This window comes from Balaenoptera borealis (assembly GCF_965194805.1).
Source record: "Balaenoptera borealis genome assembly, chromosome: 11".
NCBI lineage: Eukaryota > Metazoa > Chordata > Mammalia > Artiodactyla > Balaenopteridae > Balaenoptera > Balaenoptera borealis.
Genome location: NC_138868.1, coordinates 78,380,285 through 78,390,334, shown reverse-complemented (window position 1 = coordinate 78,390,334; position 10,050 = coordinate 78,380,285). Strand labels below are relative to the sequence as shown.

General features: G+C 40.6%; 1 protein-coding gene across 2 annotated transcripts in view; it reads right to left on the bottom strand.

Annotated features, from left to right (window-relative positions):
- Nucleotides 1-10,050, bottom strand: part of ARHGAP42 (Rho GTPase activating protein 42) — a 312,202-nt gene that overhangs the window by 186,571 nt on the left and 115,581 nt on the right. The window lies entirely within an intron of this gene.

The window sequence follows — 10,050 nt, the reverse complement described above, 5'->3', positions numbered from 1 at the left end:
TTGTGTAGCCTCAACTCAGAGAGTATCAAATACCACCCTCCAGATAGAGGTCGTGACCCTGCCTACATCCTGTGGAAGGATTATCTTCTAGGCAAATGGTTGAAAAAAATCTCGCCTAATTGAATGTTTTACTCATGCATTTCTCTGTACTTCCAAGGACACTCACTGGATATTCACCATCAGGAGCAGTATCTATCTAGACGAAGAAAACAGGAGAAAAATACAATTCCTGCTCTGGAAATTATTTAAATGTAGAGTCATTAGGAATAATCCCATCAGTTGCCACCGGAGCATATGGTTTAGATTAAGGTAAAATAAGAATGAATACACAAACACATTGCTCAAACTACTTCAGTTGTCATAATAAAAGTATTGCTTCAAACTGTGTTGGAGGGAAAAGAAATGTAAATATACAGGAAGGAAGTATTAATAGAAAAATAAGATAGTGAAAAGGATAACTAAGTTGGGTTTTAAAAAGGCAATAAAAGAGAAAGATGTCTGCTCTTTCTCTGGTTTTCTTTTACTTTTTACTCTTTTTTAGGGGGGAAAGGGGGAGAGGAAAAGAGGAAAGTAAATTGCTCAGGCATACAAGCACAATTTTACAGTCATATTTCACTCCTACTGATAGAACAAGGGATGATCCTCTCACCCTTTAGAACAGGCTGCCCCAAATCATGCTCCCTCTGTCTCCCTGCAACAGCTTACCAACACTCAAAACTTGATGATCTGGAAACTGGGAGATGGTATTTCCAAACTCCTGCCAACTAAACATTGCCACTCGCCATCTGCCTCAACAAGGATGAAGTCACTAGCCACTGCATCCGCTGACCATCAACACACCCTGAAAGGAATTGAGGGTGGAGATCAGGAATGAGGCACTCTGTGCTCTGGGAAAAACTGGCAGAGCAGGCCTTCAGATAGTCAGATATTTTCAGGAGAAGACTTTATGAGCCCAATTTCTTGCATCTTCTCATATCTAGAAAAGCACTAAAATCATTAATGGAGACATCTGCTCCTCGTGACTAGCAGCCACCTTTTTGTGAACCTTCTGCAAAATGCAAGCTTGACTTCCCCTCTTACCTCTCCGGAGCAGTTCCTCAGAGCTATCCGAGAGGCGGTGTCCTGGGTTACAGTCCTCATTTTGCCCCAAATAAAACTTAATTCACAACTCTTACGCTGTGCTTTTTTTTTTTTTTTTTTTTTTTTCCAGTCGACACTACATAACAAAGAAGCCTTGCTCTAGCCAGTTTTTCATTTCTTTCCCTCACCTACACTCTGCTCTAGGAGGTAAATCTCTTCACCATACACTCTTAAGTTCCTGCTTACTCAGGGCCTTGGTTCCTCCCACCTAAAAGAGCCTAGAATCTACCTGCTCTTTTCAAACCAAAATCCTACCCAGTCCTGGTCACCACAAGATCTGGTTACTTCATTCCATTCCATCTCTCTCCACCTCCAAGATCCCGTGTGTACTTACACAGTTCAACAAGTGTTTTCTAAATGTTGCATGGTTATGCTTTTCTTGGTAACTGGACAGTAAGCCATACTCCAAGGTTAAGTCAAATCCTTTTCTTATATCTCCCCTGAGGGCTGGAAAGGGAAGCGCTTAATTTTTTTTTAATTATAATAAAAATTTTAAAAACCTGATAACTGGCAATTAATCAAAAAGAGTTCTCTTCCAAAACATAGACAGCCCATGCACTGGTTACAGCCTAGTACAGGAAATCATAAACTAAACCTTTATGGCAGCCTTGAAACACCCTAAGGACATCATACTATGACTTTGGTCTTCATCTGTTTATGGCTTACCCTATCAGAACTCTCCCCACTTCAAATTATCCAATAACCTCACAAGCAGCCCAGAAGTCAGAGTGAAAGTGGTGTCTTTACAAATTAAGAGATATCTGCAAAATTAGGCAAAAGAAGTTATATACACACGCCTTTGGTAATTAACAGGTGTTGTCTAGGGACCATCATTGTGAATACGAAACTCAAGACTTCATTGTGGCTTTAGTACTTTATCACATCTACTGCCAACAAGAATTACAGCAGCACTACTAGCAGATTAGGATCCTGCACCAAAAATTATCAGTGAAAAACTGAGAAATCATATAAAAATACCCAAATATTAATATTGAAAAAGAAATGGGCAATGCCAAGGACAGAAAAGCACTATTGTGCTGCTAAACTCAAAAGGAATATTCTTTAGTCAGAAACTCCTGAATATCAGAAAAAAAAAAAAGCAGCTCACCAGCTTAAAAATCAAGTCATTCATATTCTGTCCTTAATCCCCTTCATTATTCTATATTTGGATACAGATTTGAAAAACTCCCTAGTAATTGGATTTTATTTAGCAAATAATGATATAGCCTTAATGTAGCAGGCACTGTTCTAAGAAACTCTGCAAATATTAATTCGGTTATTCCTACACTGGTAGGATTCTTATCCTATTCCCAATGGGGAAACTGAATCATAGAAATATATGTGCCTGAGGTCACACACAGCTAACGATACAGAGCAGACCCAGGGTCCACTCATTTCAAACCCTGTGCTCTTAACCATAACATTATGTTGCTTTTCCTAAAACATCCCAAGCTAAACTCAACACATTCCCCACCCTCCCCAATCCAGCAATCCCTACACATGCAATGACATCCTCACCCTCTAAGTAACCTACTACCATGTCCATCTCTTCCATCTCCACTGCCCTTTACCAACCGCACAGCCCCCGCCCCCCCCACAATCAGGAGTTGTCCCTTAAATTCTATTTCCACTCACCACTTGCTTCCATCCCTTACTCTCCATCTCTACTCGTAGAATTATCATTTAGGACCTCACTTCTTCTTAGCATTAATACAATAGCCTTATAACTAATTTGGCCTGCCTCTCGTCTTCTATGATCTGTTCTAAATACTACCAATAAAATTGACTTACTCAGTATGCACTTATCAATCCAGGTCCCTTGCTAAGTGTTGTGAATGCAAAAATGAATCAAAGCCCTGTTACAGAGGGAGTGACAACACAGGTCTTCCAGCTCTGATCGTGCAACCTGAAAATACTCACTGAAGCTCTACCGTCTGCTGAACTATGTCCAAACTCCTTAGCTGTCTTCCAGGTTTTCCATAATATGAATTTTTTTTTCTACCCTTTCACACAAACCAAGTTTTTCCTATTAAAGCCACCTATATTTTGGACTTCCCTAGTGGTCCAGTGGTTAAGACTGCACTTCCACTGCAGGGGGTGCAGGTTCAATCCCTGGTCAGGGAAGTTCTGCATGCTGCATGGTACTGCAAAAAAAAAAAAAAAAAAAAACCCACCCATATTTTGACATCTCCCTGCATTTGCTCGTGTTCTCTTTCCTATCACAATGCCATCTCTGCCACTTCCATCTAATCTAGCTGAAATCCTACCCAAATACCACAGCTCAGCTTTCTCAGATATTCCCAACCAGACAATGGCTTCCCACAGACCAAAGAACCTTAGCACCTTGAAACACATAGGACATATCCCTGTGCCTTGCATTCTCCTGTTTGCCAACAAACTCCGATTTACAAAGCACGTTTAAGTTTATCCTTTGGGATGAATACCTTCTCTGATACTCACCGCAAGAAGAGCTAGCTCAGCTGAACAGTCCTTTCTCCCTATACTTCACGCTTCTTGGCATTCCCTTCCCTCCTCTACCCTTCTCCTCCATCTGCTGTTGCTGGTGTATTTCACTTAAGACCTGGTGCAAATGCTGTCTCCTCCACAAAGCCTTTCCAAAGCCCTCCAGCTAGAAGTAACCTCTCCCTCCTCTGAGTTCCCATAACATTTTACCTGTGCATCTCTTCTAGCATTCACCATCTGGTACATCATTGACGTTATTTATGTACATCTTCACCAGTAACTTAGCACCTCTCAAGAGCAGACACTCGCCTTGCTCATTTCCTACCTGCTTATCAACTGATGACCTCTGTGCTGTGATAATGATAATGGGTGGATAACAGGTAATGGGTGATTGCATTACACGTGTTGGTCCTGGTGAAGAAGCTAACATAATTAAAGTGAACCAGATAACTCCAGAGGAGGCAGGATGGTAGGACCAGGCCAGACTCTATTGGAGCCAACAGGAATGTTGCAACTTATGAAATTACTGTTTCAGAAAAGCAGTAACTTGGAAGAAATCAAAGTTCCTGACATGCCAAGCTAGAACTCTGATGACAGCCCTACAGACAGATGGCTACAATCTTGGTTTGGCTGTATATAGTCATTCACTGAAGACCTCATGCAAGGCCCTGAGAATTGTATGGCTGGAGAAGCAGTCTTCCGTGCGGTTTAGAGCTGCACTTCTGGATACAGGTTAAATTTTCAGTTCTGCTACTTATAAACATCAACAGTAGGTAAGCCTCAATTTTTCCATGCATAAAGTCAGGATAATACTAGAACTTAGCTCATACGGTGAATGTGAGGATTAAATAAGTGTATGTGGGCATTTCCCTGGTGGCGCAGTGGTTGAGAGTCTGCCTGCCAATGCAGGGGACACGGGTTAGAGCCCTGGTCTGGGAAGATCCCACATGCCGCGGAGCAACTAGGCCCGTGAGCCACAACTACTGAGCCTGCGCGTCTGGAGCCTGTGTTCCACAACAAGAGAGGCCACGATAGTGAGAGGCCCGCGCACCACGATGAAGAGGGGCCCCCGCTTGCCACAACTAGAGAAAGCCCTTGCACAGAAACGAAGACCCAACACAGCCAAAAATAAATAAATAAATGAAAAAATAAATAAATAAATAAAAATAAGTGTATGTCGGGCTTCCCTGGTGGTACAGTGGTTGAGAATCTGCCTGCCAATGCAGGGGACATGGGTTCGAGCCCTGGTCTGGGAAGATCCCACATGCCGCGGAGCAACTGGGCCCGTGAGCCACAACTACTGAGCCTGCGCGTCTGGAGCCTGTGCTCCGCAACAAGAGAGGCCACGACAGTGAGAGGCCTGCGCACCGCAATGAAGAGTGGCCCCCGCTCGCCACAACTAGAGAAAGCCCTCGCACAGAAACGAAGACCCAACACAGCCAAAAATAAAAATAATAAAATAAATAAATTTATAAAAAAAAAAAAAAAAAATAAGTGTATGTAAGCAAAGTGCTTAACAGTGTCTGGCATATAAGAAGGGGTTAAGCAACATTAGTTACTATATAAATATGTAAAAACTTTTATTTGACTTTAAGAAATTTACAATCAAGTTGGAGAAGATAATATTTGCCAAAACATTTCATCTGAATTCAATTCGGCAACCATTTCCTGAACTGCAACTTGTTATACAAGAGACAACACTAGGTACTAAGGAGAGTAAAGATAAGAAGCTGAGAATGTACATAGTCTAGGAGACAAGACCAACAAGCACTCCCAATTAACTATAATAAGTCAGATCATGTTAAGGAATACCTACTAGATACACTAGAAATGGCTCCCTAGTAAATACCTAGTCCACTGGTTCTCAACTGGGGACATCTGGCAATATCTGGAGACATCTTGGCTTGTTCAACTGGAGGCGTTGGGGCAGACGTCTGCTACTGGCATTTAGTAGAGGGCAGAGATGCTGCTGAACATCCTACAACGCTCAAGTCCATCCTCAACACAAGGAATCATTCTGCCCAATATGTCAACACTGCCAGGTCAAGAATCCCTACTCTCCTCCAACTGAAAATGACTCTGCTCTGGAGTTCCAGGTCCCGTATCTCTACCCACTGCCTGATTCACTTCTGATGAGACGGGCTTCCTGAGGCTTTGGGAGTGTGGCACTCTGCCAGTGTTGTGTAATGGTTGTTTCTCTTGCAGACTTATCGTCCCTTTGTTCTAGGTCTACCCTTCCACATGTCACCCCATGCCCAACCAGGCCATGATCAGATCTATGAAGCTGCCTAAACTCCCAGTTTTATCATCCCCCACTGTAGCATCTCAGCCCCATTCAAGCTCCAGTTATAACAACAAGGAGGTCTGCATGAAAATATCAAACTATTTTAATTTTTATAGCCTGCTTTTTGGAGCTGGCAGTAAAACCTTTTAAACGTTTTCCTGAAAAGAATAAAAGGTAAAGTAAATTACTGTTACCTAACTGTTGCCAATTAAAATAATGAAGTCTCAAATAACTGAATTATCCACTGAATAAACATACTTTAGATTAGACTCTTGTTTCCACAATGATCATTGTTCTTGATGATTTAACAACTTATAACACAGACTAAAAAAAATATTTTTTGATGTTTTGACACTGTCTGCCCTATCACAAAGCATGGTCTGTGTCAGTGTCTTCTGAAAGAGTCAACGTTTCCTGCTGCTTTAAAACATTCACTATCTGTTAACCTTGTAAATTTACGTATATAAAGCATCAGCCCACCCCAACCACATCTAAAAGCAAACTTAAACCCTAAAGTTGTCCCACCCATTAGGATGGCTACTATCAAAAACACAGAAAGCACCAAGTGTTAGGGTAGACGTTGGGCAGGATGTAGAGAAACTGGAACCCTTGTGCACTGTTGGTGGGAATGTAAAATGGTATAGCCACTATGGGAAACAATATGGTGGTTCCTCAAAAAATTAAAAAGGATTGAAGGCAGGATATTAAAGAGAAATTTATACACTATATTCATTGCAGCATTATTTACAATAGTCAAAAGGTGGAAGCAACTCTAGTATCCATCAACAGATAGATGGAAAAACAAAATGTGGCATATACATACAATGGAATTTTATTCAGCCTTAAAAAAGGAAAAATTCTGACACATGCTACAACATGGACAAATGTTGAGGACGTTATACTAAGTGAAAAAAGCAATTATGTGTCTTTTACCACAATTAAAACATCACAAAGTTGTTAATATTTAATGTATCACTTGTAGGAGTCATTAACTCAAAATCCTCTCCATATTTACAGTTTTGTTAATTATACCTCATCTCTTGATTAACTCCCTGCATAATCTCAACTGCAAAACAGTGGATTTAAATACAGTCTATGCACTGACAATTTCCAAATCTGGCCCTGACCTCTCCCCTGACTCCTAACTCAACAGTTCTAGCTGACTAATAGTTAACATGTCTGAAATAAAATTCTTGAGAACACCCACCACACCTGTTCCCCCCATGATCACTGCATCCCAGGAGCCTGTCAACTAAAAAAATTATTCACAACCTAAAAGGTGAGTTATGTTTCATTCAGTGGGAATTTTTAGGACTTCAAGCCCGGGAGGCAGCATCTCAAGTAACCCTGAAAGAACTGCTCTGAGGAGGCAAGCGGGGGAGCCAGGACATATAGGAGTTTTGCAACAAAGGGCAGGTAGTCTGAATGTCAAAAGATTATTGTTAACTAAAGAAAACCAGACATCTCAAGTCAAGGAATTCAGCACTTTTCTATGTATGGGAAGATGCAAGAGTCTAGGCTCACTGAAATCATTCCTTAGATATGTACCTCAGGTACCTGGGGCCAGTATCCTGTGTTTTCGTATCCTGAGTTTCCTCAGGGCTCAATGTAGGGAGTGGCTGCAGTCTGATAGCTGCTAGATGGCAGGTATTCTTTTCTGTCCCGAGTTCCCTCAGGGCTCACCGGCTCACCCCCGGCTGGTGGCTTCAATGGCTTCAATCACCGACTGTGAGATTGTGACATCCTTTGTTTACTGATATGGCAGGCAATATTCCCTTTCTCAATCCCATCAGGCCAAAAGCCTTAGGTAAGTGGTTTTCAATAGGTCAACTCTGCCCCTCAGGGTATAAAATGTCTTGAAGGCATTCTTCACTATCATAACTTGGAAGGAAGGGGAGGGGGTACATCAAGAGTTATAGAGGCCAAGGATCTCACTAAACACCCTACAATGCACAGGACAGACTTCCATAACAAAAATTTATCTGGCCCCAAATGTCAATAGCGCTGAGGTGGAGGAAACCCTGCCTCAGAAGCATAGTTGCCTCCTCTCTGTCAATTAGTATGTGATCAAGCAGCGAATCCTGTTATATCGCCTACAAAATAAGCCCAGAATCTGATTACTTCCACTGCTTTCATCCTGGTGCACATCACCATGGTCTCCAACCTAATGAAATAACTAAAATAGTCTCCTGACTGGTATCTCCCCAGTTAGGAGACAACCATCCAGCCATGTCCTCTACACTCTATAAAAACAATCAGGTAATCCCTTAAAATTCTAAATCAGTTCCTCTGCTGAAAGACCCTTCCACAGAGCAACAGTCCAATCTCTCCCAAGGCCCTACATACTCTTCACATTCCCCCACCCCACCCCATCCCACTGCCCCTCTTCCCACTTTCCCATTTGTTCCTATGCTTTAACCACATTGGCCTCGTTCCTCAAACACCCCAAACACTCTCCAGCCTCAGGGTCTTTGCACTTGCTGTTGAGTTGTTTGAGCTACCTTAAGAGCACTTCCACCAGAGATCTGCAGGACTAACTGCTCTTTCTTTTGTCTGGTCTCTGATTAAATGACACCTAATCACCGAGGCTTTCTCTGATACCCTACATTAAAACACACCTACATCCCCCCTACATCCTCCTTTACACTCCTTTGCCCAGAGCACCTATTACCATCTGATGTCAACTGCAAGACAGAAACTCTCTTTGCCCATACCTATATTCTCAACTCCAGGAGAAGAAAATCAATATTTGTTGAATAAATGACTGCTATCTTTCCCAACTATTTCAATGTAAAAAATTACAGAAGTTTTGCTTTGTAAATTAAAAAAAAGAAACCATGCTATGCATACTGGTCTACCACCTGCTTTGCTTATAGAGGTACCCAAATTCTACTATTGACAGCTTCAATTTTTTAGCGTAAGATATTAAGCAAAATCTGGCTTAACCTACCACAAATGTTTTCACTATATGATGGCTTGTTCTTTCATATGAAATTGATGAGATATCAGATCGCTTCAGGTGTAATTCTTTTTTTTTTTCAATATAAGCTCCATAAATGAGGTAGTGAACTTGGAGACTAGTCATTGGCTATGTCTAGCAGAGCATACAGTCAGAGAAGACAATCAAAATCAAAAATATTTAAAGCATATATATCACCTATGCCATGGATTCCCAAATTTCAGTCACTCATATACTACTTCCACAATTTTGGCCATATCAATGTCCTCCATTTTTCCTTATAAACTGACCCACTTCTTTTACTAAGCTTCCTGAAAAGCAATAATTTCCGTTAAATTCAGAGTTGTCCTTTATTCAATACACATTAAAATAAAACTACTAAAATGTAAGTTGTTCATTCATATAATGCTTAATATCTAACACATAGCTGGTAGTTTCCATTTTACACTCTGGGAAACAGAATACTCTTCATTTATAAAAAAGAAAACATAATCCTGAGAAGCTTAGTGTTTTACTTGATGTCAACAATTAATTGGAATCGAGACTTTCCCAACTTCGTGTTCTGTTTTCACTCAGTAGGGAAAGTACATTTTATTTGCATCGCTTAAATAGTATTCTGTTATGTGTGGTGAGTAGAAATTATACTGTGGATGAAATATAAAGTGAACAGAATTAAAAGTCTCAGATCTGTGGGGATATTTTATTTTGCCATGAGAGACTTAAACAGAAATACAATAATTACTATGTAGAGCACTGTTCTGCCACCAACTTGATTAGGAATGGTTATACGAATGAAGAGTACACCAGTTTCTCAAAAAGCAGTGTTTCTGTTGTTGAAAATATCTCAGATCCAAAGGTTTCGCAGAAGTTTGGAAATATGATTAAAGTAAGGTCTTCATAGGGTGACCACATTTTCCAAATGAAAAAAGGAAATACACTAACTTCAGGACTAGCCTGTGGTTCACCACTACACTAAGTAAAAAGTTAATCAAATTGCTTAAGTTAGATGGTTACTGTAAAGCTCTCTTGTCTAGTACAGTTGGGAAAAGTAATGTTGGTTAAAATCATTCTTCTTAACTGACTCACTGTATTGTTTTTTCTATAAAGCATTGTAATTTCACACATAAAAGTCCTGTACATACTTTGTAGAGTTATTCTTAAGTATCTTATTCTTTCGTTGCAATTTTGAGATGGTGTACAAAAA